We start from the raw sequence: 27,469 nt of genomic DNA, 5'->3' as shown, positions 1-27,469 counted from the left end.
CTCGCAGTCGCGTATCGGCACCCACGTCACTGTTGACAGTTATAATTTCGAGATTGTAAGAGACTTCGTTTATTTGGGAACCAGCATTAACACCAATAACAATGTCAGCTTTGAAATCCAACGGAGAATCTCTCTAAGTAGGAAAGTGAGTAGGAAAATCCACTCTCTACCAACAAAACTAACACTTTATAAGACTTTATAAGGCTTTATACAGCGCAGAAGCGTGGACGATGGCAACATCCGATGAAACGACGCTTGAAGTGTTTGAGAGAAAGATTCTGCACCCTTGCACGTTAGCAGCGGCGAGTATCGCAGGCGATGGACGACATATGTAGACATGCGCAGCGAATAAAGATCCAGCGGCTACATTGGCTAAGTCATGTCGTCCGAATGGATACAAACGCTCCAGCTCTGAAAGTATTCGATGTGGCACCTGCTGGTGGGAGCAGAGGAAGGCTTCTACTGCGTTGGAAAGATCAGGTGAAGAAGGACTTGGCTTTAATTGGTGTGTCCACCTGGCGCCGGTTAGCATGAGAAAGAAATGACTGGCACGCTTTCTTCAACTCCATCTGTTCGAGTCAAAACTAGTGGAAACTTAAAATGCTTCAAGCTATCAGACACCAAACTACTTGTTATTGAGTTAAATACAATAATCAGGTATTAAGGCAAAAGCACCTTAGAGTCAGTGGCACGAACTTAAAAAGAAAATTGCGAGCATTCGTTGTATGGAGAAATTGTCAAAAATCAATGCGATTTTTAAGCCACTTAGGGAGGCAAATAGGTGGGGTGGCTATCGTACTGACACACTTAGACCTTTCGCAGGTCCATTGTGATACCACTGGAACTTATCCTTACACTATGGGTTCTTTTTGTTGTTGTTGTAGCAGCATAAACATTCCCCATACTTACATACGGGGAATGCTGCTGGAGTGACAGTCCTTGACCGGATATAAATCCGGGTCGTTTCGGTGACGTAGAACCGACTCTCCTGGAAACGATGGGTTATTTTTCAAACCATCCGGTAGCTTTAAAAAACGAGCAAAGCTTCGTTAGTTTTAGAAGCGCTAGGTCCGCTACATCAGTTAAAAATGCCGTATCAAGAGTGCGCAGCCACCTCATAGCTAAGCTTTCACACTCACATAAAAGGTGTCTGATTGTTTCTTCTTCTTCTACAGCTTCTACAGAAATCGAAGTACAGGAGAGTCCTAACCTTCCAGCGTGGCTGAAACAATGACCAGTTAATTCCCCTATCATTTTCTTATAGCTCCTCTTGTAAATCTTAAGAAGCTTTTTGATCGACCGCTGAACCAAGTCTGTCTGCTTAGTTTGCATGACTATAAAACTGCATACTCGAAAATCTTCCAAAAATATTGATTAAAAAAAGTGAAATTTTGATCAATATTAGTTGAATTTTTACCTAAAATTGCACAAAGTTTCAGCATTGTATTTATACGATTTTTGCAACGTAATGAACCATAATTTCATGAAAAAAAAAATTATTGAAATTAAATAGAGAACAAAAAAATTTCTCTTCATAAATCCTAGTGCAGTTATTTAACGCAGTGTAGTTGGCGGTTTCGGAACTAAGCACAAAATTGTAGGGCGGAGTAATCTTAGTGCTTAGTGCGCTAACATATTCGGGTTGATTCTCTCACCCTTCTATCGTTGTTGATTTCGAGAAGCAAAATAAGTGATCAAATTCCTACGTGTTTCACAATGTCATATCGCACTTTGAGAACAACTATCTTTGTTTATGTTAGTAGCAAAGTCATCCAAAAAAAATCAGAGACCCTATCCTGTGTATATTTCCATTAAAATTCAGAAAATCTTAAAATCATGGCAAAACACGTGCGTACGTTTGAATGCAAATGCTATCTGACATTTATGTGCATTTATAACTTAAAAAAAGATTTATGATGCGGTGATGAGGTGCGAAAGTGCATGTAAATATTTACTGACTGCGACGTACAAAAGTACAATAAATTTTAATGCGCATTATCCACCCTTTAAAGATAAGTATAAAAAATATAAATAAAGCAAATGGAAGCTTCCATTTATCTCTAAATCAAAGGTTGGAACTTTTAAACATAAGGAATTCTAAGCTTCTTCATATTCGCCTGAAAGTAGATTCAATTCGTGGCTGGAAGATGGACCAAGGAGAAATATTATATTTGATAATTACAAGACGCAACGAATAATGGCGAAAATGGCGGCCGCCGTAGCCGAATGGGTTGGTGCGTGATTACCATTCGGAATTCACAGAGAGGTCGTTGGTTCGAATCTCGGTGAAAGCAAAATTAATAAAAACATTTTCCTAATAACGGTCGCCCCTCGGCAGGCAATGGCAAACCTCCGAGTGTATTTCTGCCATGAAAAAGCTCCTCATAAAAATATCTGCCGTTCGGAGTCGGCTTGAAACTGTAGGTATCTCCATTTGTGGAACAACATCAAGACGCACACCACAAATAGGAGGAGGAGCTCGGTCAAACACCTAAGAGAAGTGTACGCACCAATTATTTATTTTTTTTTTTTAACGAATAATGGTAGTTTGGTTCCATTGCGATTTCATGTAGTAATTTTAACACGACTTGCTTTTGATATGACTATTTGACTTTCTACAAAAATAAGGTAGTGAAATTGGATTATAGAAAGTATGATAACCCGCACGTTTTGCCTCTCGTTGCTTTGCTGGATTGCCAATTATGTATAGCCTATGCGATTGAATAACCAGCCTTTTATTCAAATCGACTAGATTTCGAAATGCCTACCCGAAGCTTTTTTGAAATTTGTGCGCATTGCCGCAGTTGCTCTGAAAGTTACGCTGTGCATCTTTTCCATGTCAGTTTTCTCCCAAGAGCATTTAAGCATGACACGGAGTTGAGAAAACTGCCCCTAGCCACAGTAGCACATTTCGCTTTAAGAAAACCCTAACCTAAGGGTATTTTATGAGGAAATTTCTTTTGAAACTCTGTAGTTATAAAAACTCTTTCAATGCAGTTCTTTAGTAAATCCAGCAGTGGCTAGCATCGATAAATTTTTACTTACCACAAGCTGAGAAGAAGATTGAAGCAGCTATAGGTTGCTGCGAAAAGAGCATGACGAAATTGAAAAAAAATTCTTCTAAATCAGTTTTTCGATAAAGCCACTATATCACTTAGTTTTTCAGTACCAAAAGTTGAGGACATAAATTTTTACCTACCACAAGCTGAGGAGAGATCTGAAGCCACTATAGGGTGTTCCAAAGGGATGAATCGAAATGGAAAATAAAAAAGCTTCAAATTCAGTTGTTCAATAAATCTAACAATGGGTGACATCAATACATTTGGTTTAGGGCAAATATAGGGTCTTCCAAAATGGGCGGATAATAAAGGAATAAAAAAATGTCCAATTAAATATTTCAGTAAGTCCAACAATGAAAGACATTGATAAATTTTTACTTACCAAAAGCTAAGGAGAGTTCTGAAGCAACTATAGGGTGCTCCAAAATGGGTAAATCAAAACAGAAACTAAACACAGCTTGCAATTAAGTTTTTCAATATAGGTTTATATACATATAGGGTGTTCAAAAAAGAGCAGATCGTATGGTTCAGTTTTTCAATAAAGCCAGCCATAAAAGACATCGATAATTGTTTTTTTACCACAAGTTGAGCAGAGGTCTGAAGCAGCTATGGGGTACTCCAAAAAGGGCGGGTCAAAAGGGAATAAAAAAAAATTCCAATTAAGTTTTCCAAGAAATCTAACTATGAGAGACATCGATAAATGCTTACTTACCTCATAAGCTGAGAAGAGGTCTGAAGTAGCTATAGAGTGTGCCAAAAAGGGTCAATCGACACAGGAAATAAAAAAGCTTCCAATTCAGTTTTTCAATAATTCCAGCCATTGGTGACATCGATAAATTTTGACTTACCAAAAACTATAGAGATATTTGAAGCAATTATAGGGTGTTCCAAAAAAGGCGGGTCGAAAAGAAAAAAAAACTCCAATAGAGTTTTTCAATATATCTAACCATGGGGGACATCGTCAAATGTTTACTTATCAAAAGCTGAGGAGAGGTCTAACTATAGGGTGTTCCAAAAGAAAATAAAAAAATTCCAAATAAATTTTTAATTTTAATTTAATTTTTAAATAAAGCCAACCATAGATGACATCGATCAAATTTTATTTATCATATGTTGAGTAGAGATCCGGAGCAACTATAGGGTGTGCGAAAAAGAGGAAATCGGGAAAGAAAATAAAAAATTTCTAATTCCAATATTTAATAAAATCAACCTTAGGAGACATCGTTAAATTACCACACCTCAAGCTGGAGAGCAGTCTGGAGCAACTATATGGCTTTTTAATAAGAATTGACCGAAAGCAACAAAGGAAAGAGTACAGATATAAGCGATTTTTTTATTATTCAAAATGTCCTAGTGTGCCATGGTGTGGCGTCATTCAAATGTTGTGTGACGTCATTCAAATGTTCAAGAGATCCAAGAGGTCAAATTTTCAATGACTTTTACTGCATAGATCCGACAATGTTTCAGAAATTGCCTATGTTATGTTAACTTAGAGGACATCAGCCTACTGCAGTTTATTGCCAAAGGCTTGCGACTTCTTAAAACTCCAAAAGAAAAAGCACTCATGAGGCCAAATTGCACTGAGGTCAATATTTTAATGAATACTTAATTTTTTTTAATTTCATTTTAATTTAATAAAATTAATGAAAATATTTTAATTTATTATAATTTTAAAAATATGTTAATAAAATTATTTCAATTCATTATAATATAATATTAAAAATATTTTAATAAAAAAGAAAGTGTGTGGTAGTTCACGGAACCCGCACGATTGAAGTGAAACTTCTTTTATCAACAAATCAATAATTTAACTATTATTTCAATATAATGCATGCAGAAGTCATGGAAAGCATGGAATGGAATTTTATTAAACAGAATTATTTATTTATTTTAATATAAAAAGAAATGAATTTATTGTACTCAATTACATTTGGTTCTCGGCATTGTCATTATCATTATTGGATTCGTTTTCCAAAAATGAAACAAGGGCTTTATGGTAACTGAAATACGTAAAAAATGATCTACATTCTAATCTATCAAGGTATCGATGAAATACTGCATCAATGGTAGTTCCGCATCTTGTTGTTGGTACTACAAATTATCACTTATCGTACAACCGGAGGATTCACTGTCACGGTGTTCAACAGTAGCTCTTAATTTTTTACGCTCCAAATACTCACGTTGCCGTTCAGCACCTGTTTTCGGTTTCCGTTTTTGTTGATTTGATGCCATATTTAACAGAAATCAATCAACAAAACAAAATATGTTTGTAAGATTTGCTCAAAACTACACACACACTCTATGACGCGTCTCGCGTTACTAATATAATATTGTGTTTGGGATAACTGTCAACTGTTTCCACCGAAATGCGTTCGCAAAGTGTATGGTCTTTGGTATGGTAAACAGATTTATGATACATTATTTTGCGGCGACAGCACAGCGCGATAGCCCAGCGGCTAGCAATGTGGGCTTCCGATCCGAAATCCTTGGTTCGAATCACAAGAAAATTTTTTTTTTTTTTTTTTTTATGCATTTATTTCATTTTGTTTTATGATATGTTTATGAGCAGATTTTTTTCATGGCAGAAATACACTCGGAGGTTTGCCATTGCCTGCCGAGGGGCGACCGCTATTAGAAAAATGTTTTCATTAATTTTGCTTTCACCGAGATTCGAACCAACGACCTCTCTGTGAATTCCGAATGGTGATCACGCACCAACCCACTCGGCTACGGCGGCCGTCAATCAAATGTCATATTTACAAATTACATTCGATAAGAATGCAATAATAAACGACCGCATTACATTCACGACGACACGCCACGCCAGTCTTTTAACAGATGGCGCTGGCATAGCGTGAGTTTTACGTAGTTTAGCGTAGTTTTACTCCTCACAGCGTTTCATCCACGCCACGCTTTTAACAGATGGCGCTGGCGTAGCGTCACATGTAGATGAAACGCTATGGTTTTACTCCTCACAGCGTTTCATCCTTCGAGACAAAAGAAGTTTCACTTCAAAAAATATTTTAATTTATTAAAATTTTAATAATTTTTTATTAAAATATTTTTAAAATTATATTCAATTAATATATTTTCATTAATTTTATTAAATTAAAATGAAATTAAAAAAATCTAATTAAATAAAAAAAGTTGAAATATTTTTATTAAAATATTGATCTCAGTGCGATTTTAATTAAAAATGTGTTAATAAAAATATTTCAATTTTTTTCATTAAAATCTAAGTTACAACAACGAAATTTAAATTTTCGAAAAATATTTTAAATACAAAATTCAAATTTTTACTATGAGATAATTTGAAAAACTGTAAGCTTATTTAAAAAACTATAATTTACAGTTAAAACTGTGAATCTGACAACAAAGATCTAGAATTCTCTTAGAATACATATAATTTGCTTCCAACAAAAAATACCACCTTGACCAAAAAGTTCCCGAAATATATTTATTCAGAAAATTCATAATACAAATTTATTCCTTAAAAGTGGCGTCATCGCCTTCATAGTACTCCCCATTAACCGCAACGCACTTATGACAGCGATAAAATTAGAATCTTATGATTTGGTGGGAATATTAATCACAGATGTGGCAACCTAACAAAAAAAAACAGAACGTAAATCAGTTAACTTTAAGCGTCACCTGGCAGTTGTTCCGAGAACTTTGTGATCAAGTAGGTACAACATTTCAACTTGAATGTCGCTCCTAATATACATGCGAACATATCTACTTACATATATTTTTCAACATCATTTTTTTTATCAAATACAAAGATTTAGTATTTTTCACTATTATTCCTCTACTAAGATTCAGTAATCTGGTCTAGCATTTTATAGCTACGCCTTGGAGATTAACTGCCTGCTGAGCTTCATCATCATAAAGCCGCGTTTCTCACATCCGCAACTCGTCATTGTCTAAATATTGCACTTAACCATCCCGCTTTCCCCTTTTAGCCTCCCCCACACCGCCTTCCTTCAATGACACCACAACGGGCGAGTTGATATTCACATCCCAATCAGCTCTTCTACTTGGGAATAATCATCTAATCTAACCTAACGTAGTGCCTTCCCACATTTCTACTCATACAGAGAATATTTTTAATAAAATTTATCTTTATATCAGAATCATAAATATGAAAACAAAAGTATAAACGTTTTCCGCTGAGTAAGCAGTTAACTGAAGTAAATAAATAAAATCCACATTTATATGGTAATAACAGTTTTCCTGCCATAAAACTCCACATGAGCGATTGTCCATTAAACCTGAAAACCAAGCCCAGAGAACTTCATTTATTTAATAGCCGCCAGCACGAACAATTAAGATATAAGACAAAAATTATATGAGCTTTCAACCGAAACTCTACCCAGCACTTCAACTTCTGGCCGAAAATTTTAGCTTTATAATAAAAAAAAAAATTAAAAACTTTGGCGGTTCAATGATCCAACTGATTTTATCGCGCAAGCAAACAAACTGACAGCCACTTTATGCGTGGGTTGCTGCCAATTACTGCGCTTCTACTCAAAATTATTTGTACTTAATGAAGAATATTAGCTTTTGTTCGGGCTCTCAAGCAGAACGCGCAGGTTACCTAATTTCGTGTAATTTTTAATATTTGTTTTGCGTTCGCGTTATAATTATTGCGATGCTCAAGTTGAAGCCAAAGCAAAACAGCAAAGGGAAATTCGTTTCTGACATATTTTTTTTTTGGATTTCTCTGAAGTTTTCTTGATTTATCTGCGGTTGTTCTACCCTGAGCATTAACTGAAAACCAACCGCAGAGCTACGTACATATGTAAGCTCGAAGATAGTCTGCACTGCTACGCGTGTGATTAAGCTTAAGTTGTGTTCTTCCAAGGTTATTGGACAGTGAAATAGCAGCGACCACAAATCGCATGAATACTCAGCTGCTGTCAGCTGCTGACCTTTAGCAGGTGTAAAATAAATTACCAACTCAAGTGTTTTCCTACATTTTCAAGCAATTGGTTAGCTGATAGTTCGAGGCAAAGAATTTTGCTTGATTTCTAAAGTAAGTGATGGTATTTGAAAGTCATTTCTTGGCTTGACCATTTTGAAACTTTTCAAGGCTCAATACGCCTTAACAGAGGGCAGGTATGGCATCAAATATGCAGCCATAACAGCTGTGGCTTCTCTCGCATTCATTACGCTACCATGCACAGCAAAAGAAGTTTTGATAGGCTAAGAGCAACCCTCTGCAGCTAAACTATCAGATAAAAAAAACATCAAGACGCACGCCACAAATAGGAGGAGGAGCTCGGCCTAACACCCAAAAAGGGTGTTTTCTTTTTTTGGAGTGCGGACCGGGGACGTGAATTCTTCTAAAGATACGTATAAGCCGACTCATACGTATGCCCGATTCCCATGCGATATTCCCCGGCTCTTTTGAACTGAGAGTGCCTGGGGACTAAACCACCCCATCGCCTCACTGCTTTTTCTCCTCAGTCAAATCTAGAGCATTCTAATACTGCCTGAAACGGCCATGCCCAGTTAAGAACTGTGTCAGCATGAGGTTCTCATTTACATGCGTTCTCCGGATCCATTTCTGTATGTCGGGGATCATAGTGAAAGTGGTTTTTTTCCCTCCCCACTATCGTTCGATTTAGTCTGCCAGTTTTGCAGAGCGGTATTATCGATCCTCTGAAGGGCGTCCCTCAGTGAGGCTTTGTTGCCTAATACCCACGCGTTTTTTGCATGCTGGTATTTTTGTTTCATGCATTTTACCTTTATATTGAGGGCAATTCTGCCTGCTATTACCCCTGCTGCTTCGTCAGATATGATCTTATAGCCTCTAATGATTCTGACATTGCATAATCGGTACACCCGTTTAGCCTGTCTCAAGTAGCTGGGATATTTCACTACGTCACCCCACACTTCCACAGCGTAAAACAGGATCGAGTTGCAGACGCTTGCTAACAATACGCTCACATTTGTTGTCTTGGTCCACCCACGTAGGGCATCAGTCGCGATAAAGCCGCGCAGGATTTTGCAGCTTTCAAGCTTGTGTATTCCAGATGCTTTTTAAAACTGAGCCTTCTGTCGATCATTACTCCTAAATATTTCATGGTATCTGTTGATGTTATATTGTGATCACCAACCTTTATTTGAAGGTTTTAAACTTTTCGTCTAGAACTTATGAGAACCAGTTCGGTCTTATGGTCTGCTAGTCTTAGCCCAGACGATTGTAACCATGATTTTGCTTGATTTTATTAATAGTGTCCTCTACCCTTCGTGAGACATCTTTTAGTGTTTCCCCTACGACTACCTAGGTCATATGCATTCCCAACAATGCTTGCTTGTTCGTGCTGTTCACCGCGTAGCACTCCATCGTACATGATATTCCACAGAGCCGGGTCTAGTACAGAGTCTTGAGGAACTCCTCCAGTTACCTTATGGCTTTTGGGGTCTACGTCTGTATTATACCATAGGGTTCTGTTATGAATCAATTAGCTTTATCAGATAGTTCGACACATTCATACTCCGAAGTGCCATCAGTATTTTGTCCCATTTGGCCGTATTGAACGCGTTAGCTATATTCTACCAGAGCCAAAAAAAAGTGCGTGTAGCGTAGTACACATAACAGAAGTGAAACTCTCAAGGCATACAAGGAAAGATGGGGAGACCCGAGAAAGAATGAGAGAGTGAGAGAGAGAAAGAGAGAGAGAAAAAATATATATCTAAATAAATTCACAACATTTGCAGAGAATACAAATAGACAAAATTTACAAAAAACGCAGAAGGGTCGAGCGGTGTAGGTAAACGCCGGACACAAACCGTGGGAGCAACGCGCACTACTCCGAGCGTTTATCACCCGCACAAATGCAGCGGATCCAGGACCACAGCAACGGCACAAATTACCGCAAGGCAATGCCAATAAATCCGACTCCGGAACGGATAGCACTTTATAGTACGCACAAGCACTAGCCAAAAAAAAAAAAAAAATCGCCAAAAAAATTGGGACCAAAAAGCGCACCAAGGAAATATAACATCAAAAAGTAGGCACCAAAAATATATTTCCGCCAAAAAGTAGGCAGTGTTATTTCCCACTAGAAATTCGCAACCACAAGGAAAAACTTGGGAAAAATAGCCTAAAGTGTATCTAAGATATATATAAGGTATAGCTCTCTCTCTCTCCTTTTCCTCTACGTTATATCTTTTTTCTCTCTCACGGAACGAAAATGCGTTGCGTGACCTTGAAATTTCACTATCCATTCTCGCCCGTTCATCGTCGCCTAAGAAGTGTCACTTAAAAAAAAAAAAGGGTATGAACGCCGATTATATATAATAATATATGCATTATATCAGTATATATCAATATATGCAATATACACGTGCCTATGCATCTACTGGCTGGTTCAACTAACAAAGCCTCAAGAAAAAGCAATTAACGAAAGAAAAACTTCGCAAACTGGAGCTTAGCGTGAATCACGTACAAAAGCCCACACAGTAGAGAAGTGAGATATATTAAAAATACAATTGCCCAGAATATGAGCTAAAAAAGCATATTGCACATACACACATACATAGGTACAACTACAATACGTATGGGTATTCTGTCTGAGTGAGTGTCCAGATGGGTTTGGTAAAATCTGAAACCTGCTAATGTTAGTTTCGCAACAAAGAACAGTTGGGCATTCGTGAGATTGCATAATATTTGTTGTTGTTTGGCTCAATCGGAACAAAGTTTGTGTGTGACTTGAAAGAGGTGTGTTTGAGACAAATGTGTCTGAGAGGAAATTTTATATTTATCACAAATTTCGTCTTAATTTAATTACATCCACTGAACTGTACAAAGAATTTAAATTTACTTGCCTTTACATTAAATGATTTTTAATTAATGTACTTTTTATAGCTGGGTTAAAATGGAAGTTTAATAATTCTTGTAGAGATTTAGTTGATTTAAGGATTATTGTTAGTTGGAACTTACGTACGTACACACGTAAGTGCATATGGACAGAGCATCACAAAATGTATAATTACACATTTTTTTCCTTGTTCACTCCACTCGGGCGCATAGGCCTCGACAAGACTCAGTCTTGCTTTGGTTTCGTTCATCTATTTTGCTTTCTGGCAGGGTAATTACACATTACAACGAGAAAAAAATAATATTATAAATATAATTTTCGGATAAGGTTACCTTGAAGGTATACGGGAACTTGATATTTCAAGCAATGCTCAACCAAATAACGAATAAATGAAAGGTTCTTCTTAATCTATTAAAAAAAGATTGGTATCAAATGAAAGAGAACGAAATGTCCAACTCGAAACCATTTGTCACGGAATGGACGCCTGGATCGTTATTAGTAGAATTTTTTGTGGCGAGAAACGAAGAGAAGGTATTGGAGTTGTGAAACTTTAGTAAAAGACTTCTTAATAGAGCGAGGGGAACTTGCTGTATATGGTGTGCTTGAACAGCATTCGAAAAAGGAATGAAGCTCATAAGAGTTACTGCCAAAGTAAGCGGCATGTTAAGTAAGATCATGACAAACCTTGGAGGTCCAACTCAGAGTAAGCGAAAAATTTTAATGGACACACCGGTGTTGGCTAAGCTCCTCCTCCTATTTGGGGCGTCCGTCTTGATGTTGTTCTTTTCTACGGATACGAAATATGGGCAGGTTCGCTAAGGGTGCAATGCCGGCGAAAAACTCTGTAATCTGTGCAACGCACCTCCGCTCTCAGAATGGCTTCTGGTATCTGAAGCAGCGGTTTTAGCGGAACCATCCATATCTAGCTCTTGTGCGCAAACGGAGATGGGAGGCAAAAATCTCAGGAAACCTAGTACCATGCGTCTCCGATATTAGAATACAAACGCTCATAGTTTGGCAGGCAAAATGGAACTCTGAACGGTACGGTAGATGGACAGCGAGACTAATAGTCGATTTAAAAAGGGTGGTAGAAAGAAAGTCTTCTTTAAATCCGATAGGTGGAACACAGCTCTGCAAGGAGCTATGGGTATTTTTATACTTAATGAAATAATCGTGGAAATGATGATAGGCGAAGAAAAATGGAATGCCGTCGCAAATTTCGTGGAGGATATTATCCGAAAAAAGAGGCGTGAAGTGGAAACTTTTGCTGAAAAGTATTGAGCGAGGTTGAGTTGAAGTTTCTCAAAACAGGCGACCCTGGACGCAGGGTGAGTAAGTAAGAGTCACTCTTAGGATGCCGTCTTGGCCATCTACCTCGAAGCAATGCGGAAACAGTCCCGGGGTGGAGGGGAAGATCCAAGAGAAGAGGTGGGATATTTTTAATGGAATTACCACACACGTAGTAGCGACGGTTACTATGTGGTGCGAAGGCATTTTTAGCCCAACCTTACCGCCAACAAAAAAGAACAAAAAAATGGTTTTCAGATCGTCTGCGACGCAGTTTAGCCATCTTTTGTGCGGTCTTCCCATGTTTCTCTCCAATATCGGCGTATAGTCCATAATGGTTTCTTCCCCTCTTATGACGTGTTCCTGCCATCTTATCCGCAGCGATTTAATGAAAATTACTATGTCTTCTCTGTTTATTAGACTGATTGCAGCAAAATTATAAAAGTAATATTTAAACATAAAAGCATTCTTAGCGTCTGATCTCAACCCCACTAAGAATACAAGTACGTGGAAAATATTACGTTGCAAGAGGAGTTGACGCCGAAACCGGCAATGTGCATAGCATATGTAGGTATATCATCACAATCAAAATGTAATCCAATCACATTTCTGAAAAACTTTTTTGCAAAATAAAAAAAAAAATTTTGAGTGATAGAAATCTTTATTTCGATCAATACTTTTTTATTGTCAAGTAGAAAAGATGATATCCATCAAATGGCTGCCGCCAGTGTTGATACACCTAATCACACTTTCCATGACTTTCCGCAAGATTTCCGGTGATAACTGTTCGCATTCCTATCGAATATTCTTCTTAAGGGCTACGATTGTCTGAGGCCTGTTGACATAAGCCCGCAACTTCAAGTATATTAGCTTCAAGCTAAGAAGTCTTCAAAACGGGAAATTACGCGACCAGAAAAGACTTCCTTTACAATAGCCATTGTGGAGTGGTCTCAGGGAGTCGCCCCAGAAGAGAAGAAGGGATTGTTATAGTGGACACACCACTCGACGCAGTAGACGACGGTCGGTATAAGAGCGGAGGCATTTTGAACCTTATCTCACCCACCAAAAAAAATCATGGCCCTGTATTGTCGACGACATCCTAAAAAATACGGCTCAATCACTCCTCCTGCGTGAGGCCGCACCACACAGTGGCTTTTGTACATCACACGCAGATTTTTAGTGCTCCAAAAAGTCAGATTGAGCATGGCTTGACAGTAATGCATACCCAACTGACGGGCATCTGGTTGTATTCTGCAGTCGTCTAATTCACAAGTGTCAAATATAATTCACGTCCGACGCTATTTGCAAAATTGTACCTGCCGATAGGGTGATTAATTTTGTGCCACCTTGTGTAACTTTTAAGTCTATCTGTTGAGGCGACCCTTATAGGGTTCGTAAGAAAGGTTTTACGAAAAATCTTTGGCCACTTGTACAGGGTCCGGTACACGAAATGTAAGCAACTGAAAGTTTGGAAAACTATATTACTTTTATTCTATTCAAAGTAAAAAATGTGTGAAAATAATACAAAATTAAGAATCAATTTACTTTTGCTCGGTATGACCACCTTTTGCCTTTACTATGGCCTTGAGATGGTCCAGAAACGAATCGCACGCTGCCCGAATGTGACTTGCAGCTATTTTGGCCCACTCGCAGATAATGGCTTTTTTCAGCGCCTCGGGACTGGTGAATCTTTTAGTTCGAACCTGGCTCTCCAAAATGGCCCAAAAAGAATAATCCATCCGATTAGCGTCTGGTGAATTTGAGAGCCATTGTGTGGACGTTATGGCGTTCGGAACGTTGTTTTTTAGCCATTTTTGGTTCACTCACAGTGCCGAGTCCTGTTGAAACGTCCATAGTCTGCTACCGAAGTGTTTGTCTGTCCACAGCTCAGAATACTTTTACTAATACAACCTCCAGAATACTTTTCCGATAATATTTCGCATTTAGCTTGACGCCAGGCTCAATGAAAATGATTGGAGAGCGCCCATTTGCGGTTACAGCGGTCTAACCATTAGCTGGAGCGGGTGCTGTCTCCTGGTCGTCAATCGATGACTCAAATTCTCGTACGAACGGCCGGTCAAATAAACTCTATCGTTTTAGGAGTTAACGATTTGCTCAATTTGAAAAAATTTCTCGTCAGAAAACACAATGTTCGGAAACTGACCGCTTTCGGCCAAGCGAATCAACTCCTTCGCTCTCTCAAATCCGACTTGTTGCTGCTTTGGTGTGAAAAAATGCGCCTTTTGGATCTTGTAAGGCTTGATTATGAGATAATTTCTCAGTATGCGGCGCATGCTACGATCAGATATTTTCAGTTCTTCCGCCATTTGATTGGCACTACGTCGGGGATTTCGCTCAAGTCGCTTCTTCACTTTTTGAATCATTACACGTGATGTTGCAGTCTTTTGATGACCACCTCCATGACGTTCGTGATGCCACCAGTATCATTGTAACGAGTAATGGTGCGACAAACAAAAACTTTATTTCCTTTACGCCACCAGATTACGCCACCAGCAAGCATCAATTGCGGCAGTCACATGCCCGAAATCATTATCAAGCATTAACGCCATAAAATAATCTATGAAATGAAGCTAATTTCATGGATGTTAAAAACATTTTCCATATTTAATTACCATTTAAGCTTCTGCACCTCTGAAGCAGTCATGCTACGCTCACAATGCACGCCCACCATGACACATTAGTTTTATTTATTTTGAGATTAGTGAGTCACCGAAAAATTGCAAATATTAATAGGCAACTTAAGGGAGCGTGAAATTTTTTACAATTCATTATTACCGGGAAGCAATAAATTTTTAAGTCAACATCTTTCACCTTTCATTAGCGATTGGACTGTAATTATATTTAAGGACGAGTACTAACCAATTACTTCTTATCTCTAGCGAAATTTTATACGCTTATTGGTATGAGCTTTATTGTTGCTATTGTTGTTGGTATTATTTGTGCAATTTTTTTTTTTTTTGTTTTGCTTATGTGTTTGCTTGCCAATGTCGCTTCGCTGCGTTGACTATTTTTTACGTACTAGAGTTGTATTGTTTACTTACTTTTTTTTTGTGTTTTTGTTATTTGTCATTGTAGCTGCCACCTTGCAACACTACAAAAGATGCACGTGCGTACTTGTTGCTTCTAAGTTAAACAAATGCAATGCAATGAAACTGTAATTAAGTACAGCGATCATAAAACAAAAGTTAATTCTGTTTGCCTGTGTAAATTTGAGTTGGTGGGGCTTTTGACTTACCTACTCCGCTGCTCTGCTCTGCTCTGCTCTAGCCCTGCAGGCTGGGTCGGTGACTGTAACTAGGCACATAGGCACTTGGCTGTCTGATTGACTGACTGGCTGGCTGATTGGCATGTTGCTTCACTTCTGTATATTTGCGTGTAAATTTGCATGACTTATTGGCTCGCAGTGTGACGACTGGCTCAGTGAGGTCTGTGGCTGCTGGTTTTCAGCTTTTCTTGCTTAAATGTCAGTGAGTCTATTTACCGGCCATTGCGACATTGTTTGCGTCTGCGAAATATTTTGCTCTACACACATATACATAAACTTATATATAAAGGGTGATCCGATTGAGGTTTCTTTTACAGATCGCGCCTGACTGCTGTCAAAACAAATACATAATTTTTTCAGTATTCATTGACATTTCATCATGAAAAGACTTACACCTCAACAACGTTTACAAATCGTACGGAAATCGACGCTCTGTTAAAAAAGTTCATCGCGAGCTCAGGCCAACTTATGGTGCACATAACCGACCTACCGAACGCACTATTCGGCAAACCATTGGCACAAATTGAGAATAATTTTACATTATTAGAAGATACTCAAGCGATTAAAAGTGAAGAGAATATTGCGGCTGTAAGTGAGAATTTTACCGAAGACTAGGAAGCATCGATTTGGCGTCGATCTCAGCAACTTGGCCCATCTATGGCATTAGGTAGGTAGGTATAGTGGTTGTGGGTTGACACACCTAGGCCTGCTGTAGGCCCATTGTGATACCACCAGGGCTGTCCTCTCTCCTCACTCTACATTGTCCTCATTGAACCAACCTGTGGCTTTGATATACCTAACAAGGCTTGTTATTTTTATATTGGCTACTTCTGCCAAGTTATTCAGGGAACTTTTTCCTAAAATATTGAACTTTCATGCACCCGCACAGAAAGTGCTCCATAGTATCTTCTTCTTCAATGTCGTTACAGCTTATGCAATAGTCGTTATAGGGTGGTCCCAGTCTACTGGCATGCCTGCCAATCAGATAATGCGCTGTTAGGACCCCAAGAAGATTTCTCATGTTTTACCTGTTTAGTTTCAACAGTCGGTTTGTGTGACCCATATTCCATTCCGGCCACGTAATTCTACTTATTGCACAGGTCAGGGAGTGAGTCCAGGACCTGTTGGCAGCTCTGATAGTGTGTTTATCTATAAGCTTCTTGGAAGTTGCTAAAGGTATAGGTATGTTCGCTTTATCTGGTTGGATCGGTAATGTGGTATCCAATGTCGTTAGTTTATCTGCTTTTCAGTTGCCTTCTATGTCTCTATGACCCGGCACCCAGAGCAGGTTTATTACAGAGTACTGTGATTGTTCTGTCAAAACGTCGCTGCATTATTTTACTGTCTTCGAGTTAATATTATGCGATTTTAAAGCTTTCAGGGCCGATTGGCTTGGACTGAAACTTTTATTTAGGGCTAACAGGCCTTCCCTGATAGCCAGAATTTCAGCTTGAAGGCCTCCGCCTACTTGTTCATTTAGCTTGGAACCATGAGTATAGATACTGATTCCGCTTCTATTGTTCATTACCCCATACTGTTGTTCTTTTCTCAAGTGTTGGCCACCACACCAAGACACCGTATGTCATGATAGGTTTTACCACTTCTATATATAGCCAGTGTACTATTTTTGGTGTTAGGTCCCATTTTGCCCCACAATTCTTTTGCATGTATAGAGTGCCGTGGTTGCTTTTTTTACTCTATCATTAATCGTTTGTTTCCACGAGAGCTTCCTAAATTGACAGTGTCATTCCCCTAAGAGTTGGTGGGTTTAGGACAGGTTTATGGCGCTACTTGGCGGATTTTATGCGAAGATCTTACTTTGAAAGTCTATAAATTGCAGCTAATCCAAGATTTGAAGTCGGCCGATCTTCCTAAGCGTCATAATTTCAGTCATACCGTTTTTGAAAAACTCGCAGAAGATCCACATTTTGGGACTCGAATTTTGTTCAACGATGAAATGCATTTTAGGCTTAATGGCTATGTCAATAAGCAAAAGTGCCGTATTTGAGCTGAAGAGCAACCGGAAGCCCATCAAGAACAGTCAATACATCCATTGAAAACAACCGTTTGGTGCGGCCTATGGGTTGGAGGCATCATCGGCACAAATTTCTTGACAGACGAGGCTGGTGCCAATATAACAGTGAATGGCGAACGCTATTGCGCCATGATAAACTACTTTTGGATGCCGGATGAACGGAAATTGAAGCCCGTGATCTCCACAATATTTGCTTCCAACAAGACGGCGCTACCTGCCATACAGCCCGCGAAACAATGGATTTTTTGGATTAAGTAGGCAACTGAGTAGTAAATTCGTCTCTCGATGAACAAAGTCACACTCTCATCTCTCGCTCTCATCTTTCTCTTCCTTTTGTATGGCGCAGAAACTTGGACGATGACAACATCTGATGAGGCATCACTTGGAGTATTTTAGAGAAAGATTCCGCGGAAGATTTTTGGACCTTTGCACGTTGGCGACGGCGAGTATTGCAGGCGATGGAACGATGAGCTGTATGAGCTTTACGACGACATAGACATAGTGCAAGCGAATAAAGATTCAGTGGCTCCGCTGGCTTGGTCATGTCGCCCGAATGGAAACAAACGCTCCGGCTATGAAAGTTTTCGATGCGGTACCAGCTGGTGGTAGCAGAGGAAGAGCAAGGCCTCGTCTGCATTTGAGAGATTAAGCAAAGAAGGATTTAGCTTCACTTGGTGTGCCCAACTGGCGCCGGTTAGTACGAGAAAGGTGAGTTTTGTTAAACTAGGCCAAGATCGCATGAGCGGTTATCGCGCCAATTGAGGGGAAGAAGAAGAAATTGAAGAACGTGATTTCCACAATATTTGGTTCCAACAAGACGGCGCTACCTGCCATACAGCCCGTGAAACAATGGATTTACATAGGCGCCGTTTCGGTGAGAAATTTATCTCTCGTTCTCGTCTCGGACCAGTGGATTGGCCACCTAGATCGTGTGATATCAGACTCTAGACTTTTATTTGTTGAGGTATGGAAAGTCTGGAGGCTTTGTAACTAAACTAGCTTCAATTGAGGCGTTGGAAGCCAACATTCAACCAACTAAAATTCTTCACGAGATACCCGCCGCAGTACTCCAGCGCGTCATTCAAAATGGGTGTTTACGGATAGCCGAAGTACGGCGCACTTGCGGCCAACATTTGAAAGCGATTATCTTTAAGAAATAAGTGGCATGAATGGTTCTACACAAAAGCAATTCAAAAATGCCCGATCAATTTGAATTTTCGCTGTTTTATTTCAGTTTAAAATCTGAAACCTCTAAATTGATCACCCTTTATATATGTAGCCGTACATGTACACGAGCTTATGAGTGGAAGTGAGTTGTTTCAAGTTCTGAATTGGATACGTGGGTAAATATTTTTTATTTACTTTTTGCATAGGTTTGCATTTCGGTTAGTAACTTTGTAAACTTTTCGTCTTAAAATTTTTTTTGCGACGTCTCACATTGCTCCCTTTCTTTTTCTTTTACGTTTTTTTTTTGTTTTTTTTTTGGATAGAGCTTTACCCGGTTTCCTAAATTTTTTATTGCTGTAGCTATGAAGTTAAAAATTTTATTCGCTTTGTTAGCAGTTAAAATCGCAGTTGTTCAGTTGTTCGAATGCATTTGTACGGTGCGGTTTAAGACTCGTTTTCGTTAAATGAGCTCAACTTGCTGGGAAAGCTGTGGTTCATATGTAGATGTGCGTTTATATGTATATGTGTGTGTGTGTGTTGCAAATAAAGTGCACGTGAACGTTGCATGAGTGTTGAGGTCTTGAGAATCGATCCCAATGGATTAATTATCATTCAATTTAATTGATGCTATTTTCTGTTAAACTGCTGAGCTGAGCATAAAAAAAAAATACAAAAAGACATGTTTCAGTGCGTGAAAATCGCAGGCATCTAAATAATTTACCTACTCTTCTAATGAAAATACAAGTAAATGCTGAACAACTCAGTGCTGATCTGCACTTGGCACAGCGAAAATGCGGTGCAGTTAATTCTGAGTTTTATTTGTATTTGATCACAACTTTTTTTCTAAATTTCCACGAAATAAATGCTTTAAGTTGACCTAAAAAAATAAATAGTAACATTTGCGTTTTTTTGTTTTTTTGTTTTTCCACTCACGCGTGCAGCAATATCGTAAAAATAAGGCAACCGACCATTCAGCGCTAATTGCCACTTCTCAATCAGTCACATAGACAAACCATTTCTGGCTCATTAATAAAACGATCAGTGATCTTTAAAACGCCGCACGTCACAAAAAAACAAAAAAATACCCGGCACTTTACGTCTGCATGCCCTCAACTGACGTTTTCAAGTCAATGCGCCCAGTGAATTTTTTTTTGATGCAATACGCAATTGTGTTTATTTATTTCGCGCGAATCATCAATGATAAAAACAAAATAAAATTAAATTTGTGCTAAAGAAAGTGGCTTTAAAAAAATAAATAAAAGAAGTAAATTTTGCAAATGCGTGAAAATTCTTAAATCTGATTAAATAAAAAATAATCTCACACCTTATAAAACACATAAGAATAATAATGTGGCTCGACGCACGATCACCCCCACCAGTCACATGACCAATTAAAATCGCAGCTTATCAGCAAAGTTTTCTTATTTCTCTACTTCCATTGACATCAGCATCTGCATTTCTTATTGATGTAGATGTGTGCGCATACAATTATGTGAAAAATAAATGCAACAATGAAGTTTGATGCCAAAAAAAGTAAAATGAGAGAACTTTTAAGTTGCTACAGCTCTGCTAAAACTATTTAATTACATATGAACCACTAAAACAGTCAAATACGAATGTTTACGCCGCTTGGTGTTATGTTATATTCTGATTTTTTGAAGTGGAACTTCGTAGGCGTCGATGGACAAGCGAGAATGGAGAGTAAAATTTCAAGGCCATGCAACGTTTTGGGCATTTTCGTTCCGCGAGAGAGAAAAAAGATATAACGTAGAGGAAAAGGAGAGAGAGAGCTATACCTTATATATATCTCAGATACACTTTAGGCTATTTTTCCTGAGTTTTTCCTTGTGGTTGCTAATTTCTAGTGAGAAATAACACTGCCTACTTTTTGGCGCTTGTTTGTTGGTGCAAACTTGTAGGAAATATATTTTTGGTGCCAACGTTTTTTGGTCCCAATTTTTTTGGCGTTTTTTTTTTTTTTTTTGGTGCCTACGTTTTGGCGCTTATTTCCGTTCCCTGACTTGTGCTTGTGCGTACTATAAAGTGCTATCCATTTCGGCGTCGGATTTATTGGTATTGCTTTGCGGTAATTTGTGCCGTTTCTGTGGTCCTGGAATCGCTGCGTTTGTGCGGGTGATAAACGCTCGGAGTCGTGTGCGTTGTTGCCACGGTTTGTGTCCGGCGTTTACCTACACCGGTCGACCCTTCTCCGTTTTTTGTAAATTTTGTCTATTTGTATTCTCTGCAAATGTTGTGAATTTATGTAGATATATATTCTTTCTCTCTCTCGCTCTCTCTCTCTCTATCTCTCTCTCTCCCTCAATCTCTCTCGGGTCTCTTCCTCTTTCTTCGTCTGCCTTGAAAGTTTCACTTTTGTTATGTGTACTGCGCTACACGCACTTGTTTTACTAAAACTGGGTGTACTAAAAATTTTTTTACTGAAATTTTGTGTACTTAAGTTTTTTACAATAATAGTTTTATTAATAAGAGATGATATATATTTATCATCTACCTCTATTTTTGTGCTAAAAGTATTTGTACTAAGAGTGTTAGTACTAAAAGTTGTTAGATTTTTCTATAATCATAATAAATATAATTCATTTTCTTTGAACTAAAAGTATTTGTACTGAAAGTTTTTGTACTAATTTTTTTTGTTGTTGTAAATAATATTTTTCTTGAATTATAATGTTTTAAAATAAATGTTATATCCCAATTCTCTTTTACTAAAATTGTGTTGACTAAAAGTTTTTTTACCAAAGTTTTTTACAATAATAATTTTTTTAATAAGAGATGATAAATATAATCCCCTATTTTTGTGCTAAAAGTACTTGTACTAAAAATTTTTGTACTAATTTTTTTGCAATCAGAATGTTTTTAATAAAAGATAATAAATATAATTGCTTTTTTTTGCTTGTACTAAAACTATTTGTACTAAAAGTTTTTGTATAAAATGTTCTACAATTATAATTTTTTTAAATAAATGTTTTTTTTTTACTACAATTGTGTGCACTAAAAGTTTTTGTACTTAAAGTTTTAAGCAATTATAATTTTTTAAATAAATGTTAGAACCTGGTTTTCTTTTGCTAAAATTGTTTGCACTAAAAGTGTTTGTACTAAATTTTTTCTGCAACCATAATATCTGTAGTAAAGGATAATAAATATACTTCCTTTTCTTTGTATTAAAAATATTTGTACTAAAAATATTTGTACTAAAAGTTTTTGTATAAAGTTTTTCTACACTTATAATTTTTTTAAATAAATGTTATGTCACAATTTTTTTTACTAAAATTGTGTGTACTAAAAGTTTTTGTACTAAAATTTGTATGCCATTATAATTCTTTTAATGAAGGTTATATCCTGGTTTTCTTTTGCTTAAATTGTTTATACTAAGTTTTTGTACGAAAATTTATTGTACAGAATTTTTTTACAATTATAATTTTTTTTATCAAATGAAATTTATTTATTAGTAACCTTTTATGTATGATACTTACATACTAGGTGCATTAGTACAACGCTCCTAAAAATGAACAAATAAAATCAAATTGAAAAAGAAAAGATAATAAATATAACTCCATACATTTTTACTAAAAGTTGGTGTATTTAAATTTTTCTACTATTACATTTTTTTAATAAAAGTTAATAAATATAATTTCATATTTTTGTACTAAGCGTCTGGTAGTAAAATTTATTTACTATTAATTTTTTTGAATAACACATAATAAATATAATCTTTTTTTGTACTAAAAGTATTTTTACTTAACATTTTACAATTGTAATAAAAGATAATAAATGTAATTTCCTATTTTTGTGCACTACAACCTTTTTTTACTACTATTTTTGTACTTTAACATTTTTTTAATAAAAGACATTAAAAATAATTCCCTTTTTTTGTACTAAAAGTTGTTTTACTAAAAATTTTCTACTATTAAATTTTTTTAACAAAAGACGATGAATATGATATCATATATTTTGTACTAAAATTGTTTGTGCTACAAGCTTTTAATCTAAAAGCTTTTGTACTAAAAATGCTCTACTATTGCAATTTATAATAAATTGTTTGATAAATTCAGTGCTAAATAGCAGTAAGTGCATTAGCACTAAGATGCTAAATGAAATTTTATTAAAGCAAAAAACAACCTTTTTCACCAAAATTTTTGCACTAAAAGCTAATAAATATAATTATTAACTAGTAAATGCATTCGCATTAAGAAGCTGAATGAAGACTCAGTAGATTTAGGTGGTTAAAAATAAAAAATTGGATTTGTACCAAAAAATTGGGTTATAAGAACTTTTAGTAGTAAAAGAAAAGTGCCAATAAAAAATTTCTTTCAACGCATTTGTTATCTTCGTGAATAGATCGTTGGGCCAAACGTAAATATCAAGAGCCCGGGTCGTGTACAGATAGTCGGATCAAAAATAAACATCACGAGCCTGGGTCGCGATTGAATGTTAGTTTCTATCTGCACGCACCAACCAGTTCTGTAAACCAAAGATGGACTAGTGTCAATACCTGTGAAATTGCTAGGCAAACATGGCCAAGACTAAATGCACGTCTGTCCAAGAATATTATAAAATTGAGTAGACTTCAAATTAGGGCGTTAGTAGTGGACCTCACAGGACATTGTCTCATAGAAAATCATGCAAGGAGTCCTAATCTCCTATATAATAAAGTATTAAAAGATTATCTCTATATACTTTAGGTATCAACGACCTTTTACGCTTTGTCAAAAGCTCAGGATGGTTCAATATGGAAAGGGAAAAGTATTCCAGCTCCCGCGGCTCACAACGGACCCATTTCGTGGTCTAGTGGCAGCGCTGTCTCTATGTGCGATGCGGCTGCCAAACCTAACCTAGCAAGATTTTTTACTATGTCTAAATTAATTTCATCCTGAATTGGTCCCCCCAAGCAATGACTCTGAAACAGTGCGCAGTGTTCTTAGTGTTCTTAGTACTGCTGCTGTTTACGCAACTGTATGCGTAAATATCAACATTTACTGCGGTTCCACAGCAATCAATTTATAATTGTTGGAGTAGCACAAACAATGCGTTTTATGGTATATGAAATAAAATTTTTATGGCCAATTTTGTGTTTGTGCCTTCTTCATGCGACGAGCGTAAATTACTAAATAGCGAAATGCTTTTTATTATCAATGATAATTAGTGTTAATCAAAATAATGGTGATAATGTTTTTGCCAATTTATTAATGGATGTTGATATAGTGATTAGCTTTGTGTGTTGTAGCCAAGTTCTTTGCCGGTGCTTTTAACAGCTTTTTATTTTTCTTCAATGATTGTTAATTTTTCCAGCAGGCAGACGATTGCCGCCGAAGTACTATAAAACAAATGATTTGTTTACCATTTCAGTCGAACTAAAAATGCTTTGAATTAACTTAACTCAAATTATTTGTAAGAAAAAATACACATTTCCTTCATAAAGGGTGGTTAAGTTTCAAGGGCCGGTGTTGATTTTGAATAAAATACAATTTTTTTTTTAATTATTATCATTTCTCTTTATTATGATAATATTAGTATGGCTCAATTATGTATGGAACAAAATATCGGCCAAATGGCTGCCGCGGTCTTGGCGGCACACCTCCATTCGGTGGTCCAAATTTGCGATGACGCTGAAGCATAATTGAAGTTCTATGCCGTTAATGTGCCGAATTATCTCATCCTTTAGCTTTTGAATTGTTGCTGGCTTATCGACGTACACCTTTTCTTTCAAATAACCCCAACGAAAGAAGTCCAAGGGTGTCGTTGACGTTTAGGTGTGGATCACATTCAACATCGGCCCTTGAAGTTTAACCACCCTTTAAATTCAGGCCTCTGATAGCTTTGTAGCAGCGCATACCGCCATTCTAATGCCTTGGTAACGGCTCCTACCTCAACTTCAAAACGGGCTCGCCCCATTATCATCTCACAGGTCTGAATTGTTTCTGGATCTTTCTCAATTTCTCTCCCAGCAAACAAAGAAAGTTCAGTCGGGTCTAATTGCAACTGCATCGCCATCGCCAAGATGGCCAATAACAGGACTACCGAACTTAGCGATCGAAAAATCGATTGCTTGTTGTAATTTAAGTTACATTTCACATTTCATGAGTAATTCGTTCATTCATTTCAGCTCGTAAAAGATCAGCAATCACGTCTCTGTGGTACTTTTCGCCTTTTAAGTATTAAAAAACGGCTACAATAATCCTCATAAATGGTCCTGGTCTTGCATTTTTCTCAAAGTGGGTTTATTTGTACGTAGAAGTTTAGTAAGAAGAAAACTGTAAAAAAATTTTTAAAATAATTTAATAATAATGAGATTTACTCAGAGATTTACAAAGGCTGCCCTGTCAGAAGACAAGCAGACCTTGTTGTCCCCGACACTCGAGGTGGCACGGGAACTTCGAAAGGAGAAGCACCCCCACCAATGTCGGCAGCATCGGACCACATGGCTCAGCCAATGGCTTCTAATGTCTGCCCTTCTGACACTATCACTGCCCCGGGTAGTACCCGGGCAGTTTTTTATTATATTTTTATTTCTGAGGATAAAATATACTTTAAACCAAAAAATTTGGACAAAATTTTATTTTTCTGCTCAAAATTTTCATTTGCGCTATTTATGGAAAACACCACCCTACAGATTTTTTTCTTATTTTTCTTTCAATACAAAAACAATTCGGAAAATTGGACAATTAGAAAAAAAAATTGCGGAATTTGAAAAAAAAATTTAAGAATATTTTTATTACTTTGGAAAATTGGAAAACAAATTTTTAGAAATTTTTTTTTTCAAGAAATTCAAAAAAACTTCTTTTACTTTTCTTTTCGAAATTTTCATTTGCGATTATTTCTTATTTTCCTTTCAATGCAAAAAACTTAGGGTTTATTAAGCGGTTTCAATGCTTTATTTTGTTGTAATTAACTCAAAATACCTCCCGCCAAGTCAAACAATAAATAAACAGTATTATGCGAGCGAATTGAGTGTGTGAGAGAGAATGTTATTCATAGGAAACTTATTCATAGGAAACCGCAATGTGGAGAAACAACTGGATGTGCGAATGTGTGTATGTACAACTCTGTATTTGTAGGGACAATGCACTGGCTCGCGCAGCTCTTATTAAACGCTATTCTTTGATACAAATGTCACAAAAACAAATTATACAAAAACAAAATGAATACTGTTCCGCAAGCACCTGCATTCACCTGCATAGCCTTGGGTGAATTTTCTTGTTCCCATGTCTGAAGTTATCAATTCGTGGAAGGCGTTTTGCAATGAAATACATAAAAGCACAAATCGGCCAATGGATGTTTTAAAGATTGGAAGTAGTGTGGAAATATGAGAATTCATTACCATTGAGGTAACTTTGAAGAGAGTAATAGATATAATATGAAATATTTATGTATATAAATGAATAATTGAGTACCGTAATAATTTCGGGTACTCCTCAAATTGCAGCGTTGCTCATATGAACAATAGGCAACAAATACATTTCTCAAGTTTTGACTTCATTGTACTCATAAGTGCCGTTGGTCATTAACATTAATTAAGTGTGTGTGTGTATGTGTTTGTTTGTTTATTGCCACGCTTTTTCACACTCATTGATTCAACAACGGAACGCTAATTTACAAAACAAAATTAAATTTGTGTCTAATTAGTCTTACAATTAAACCAATTCAAGTGCAAAGATTAATTGCACACATGCATATATAATTTATAGTAGCATAAAAAAATTGTATGAAGTAAAAAATTACGTTTACGGTATTTAACAAGTCAAAGAAATTACAATACATACATTTAAAAAATTCGTCAGGCTTGCGATGTGCGATTTGTTAACGCAAATTAATTTTCTTCAAATTAAAATAAAAAATTGATTAATTAATTAAATTGATTTAATGCGTGAAAATAGAATAATTAGTTGATAATTAAACAAATTTTGCGGTTGAAGGAACTTTAAGAATTTTCTGATTTATAGTCAATTAAATTTTTAGTAAATAATTTTTTTTTTTCTTGTTTTTGTCATTTTTTGTTATTTTACAGATTTATAATAGGTATTTACATTTTTTTTCATTTTTCTTTTTTTGTTTCTTTTTTTCTATAACGCTATTTTGCTTGCTGGTGTTCATTTTCACTGTTTTGCTACGTAAGACTTGCATTTATATAGGTCGTGTGTATGTATGTATGTGTATACATATGTTTATACAAGTACTTTATGCTAGCTAAAATTGCAGTCATGTGACGACAGCATTCCCCACCTGCTCTCTCCTTCACCCAATTCCGACTCATTCCTTTATTGCGATTTGCTTTGTGATAAGCAAAAGAATATTTGAAGGCAAATAAGCGAAAATCCGAAGCAAAACAAATGAGTAATTAGACATATACATGCATCCCATAAATATACAAACACATACTTTTTTTAATTTTTTTGTAAATTTTTCTATAAATATACAAAACAATAATACAAAATAGAAATATTTTTAGAATGAAGGTTTTTATTATAAACTAGTAAATAGTTTCATGGCACTGTTTTTTTTTTATTAGGTGCGCAACTAAATTCTCGCTGTTTTTTGATGAAAATACAACTTTATTCTGAAAAAAATGGTTACAAGTAAATCATTGAAAGTATTGCCCATCGCTGGCTACTACTTTTTCCCATCTTTCTGGTAGATCTCGTATACCGTCGCGGTGAAACTGTTCATCTTTGAGGCTATCCACGGATCAAGCCATTTTCTGATGTCTTCATATGAATGGAACTGCTGGTCATCTAGACCATGTGCCATCGATCGGAACAGGTGATAATCGGACGGCGCAATAGCTGGAGAA

The 27,469-nt window shown here is 36.7% G+C and overlaps 1 protein-coding gene across 2 annotated transcripts in view; it reads left to right on the top strand.

The window, feature by feature from the left end:
- Window positions 1-27,469, top strand: part of LOC129237240 (uncharacterized) — a 94,216-nt gene that overhangs the window by 41,271 nt on the left and 25,476 nt on the right. Inside the window, exon 1 of one of the 2 annotated variants that reach the window (XM_054871832.1) lies at window positions 19,101-19,169. The exons of the other annotated variant lie outside the window; for it this stretch is intronic. The gene's annotated coding sequence lies outside the window, so the exon portion shown is untranslated. Of the gene's footprint in view, window positions 1-19,100; window positions 19,170-27,469 lie in introns of those variants that run through there. 2 annotated transcript variants of the gene reach the window in all.

The sequence above is a fragment of the Anastrepha obliqua genome, chromosome 2, assembly GCF_027943255.1.
Source record: "Anastrepha obliqua isolate idAnaObli1 chromosome 2, idAnaObli1_1.0, whole genome shotgun sequence".
NCBI lineage: Eukaryota > Metazoa > Arthropoda > Insecta > Diptera > Tephritidae > Anastrepha > Anastrepha obliqua.
This window is presented reverse-complemented; position numbering and strand designations above follow the sequence as displayed.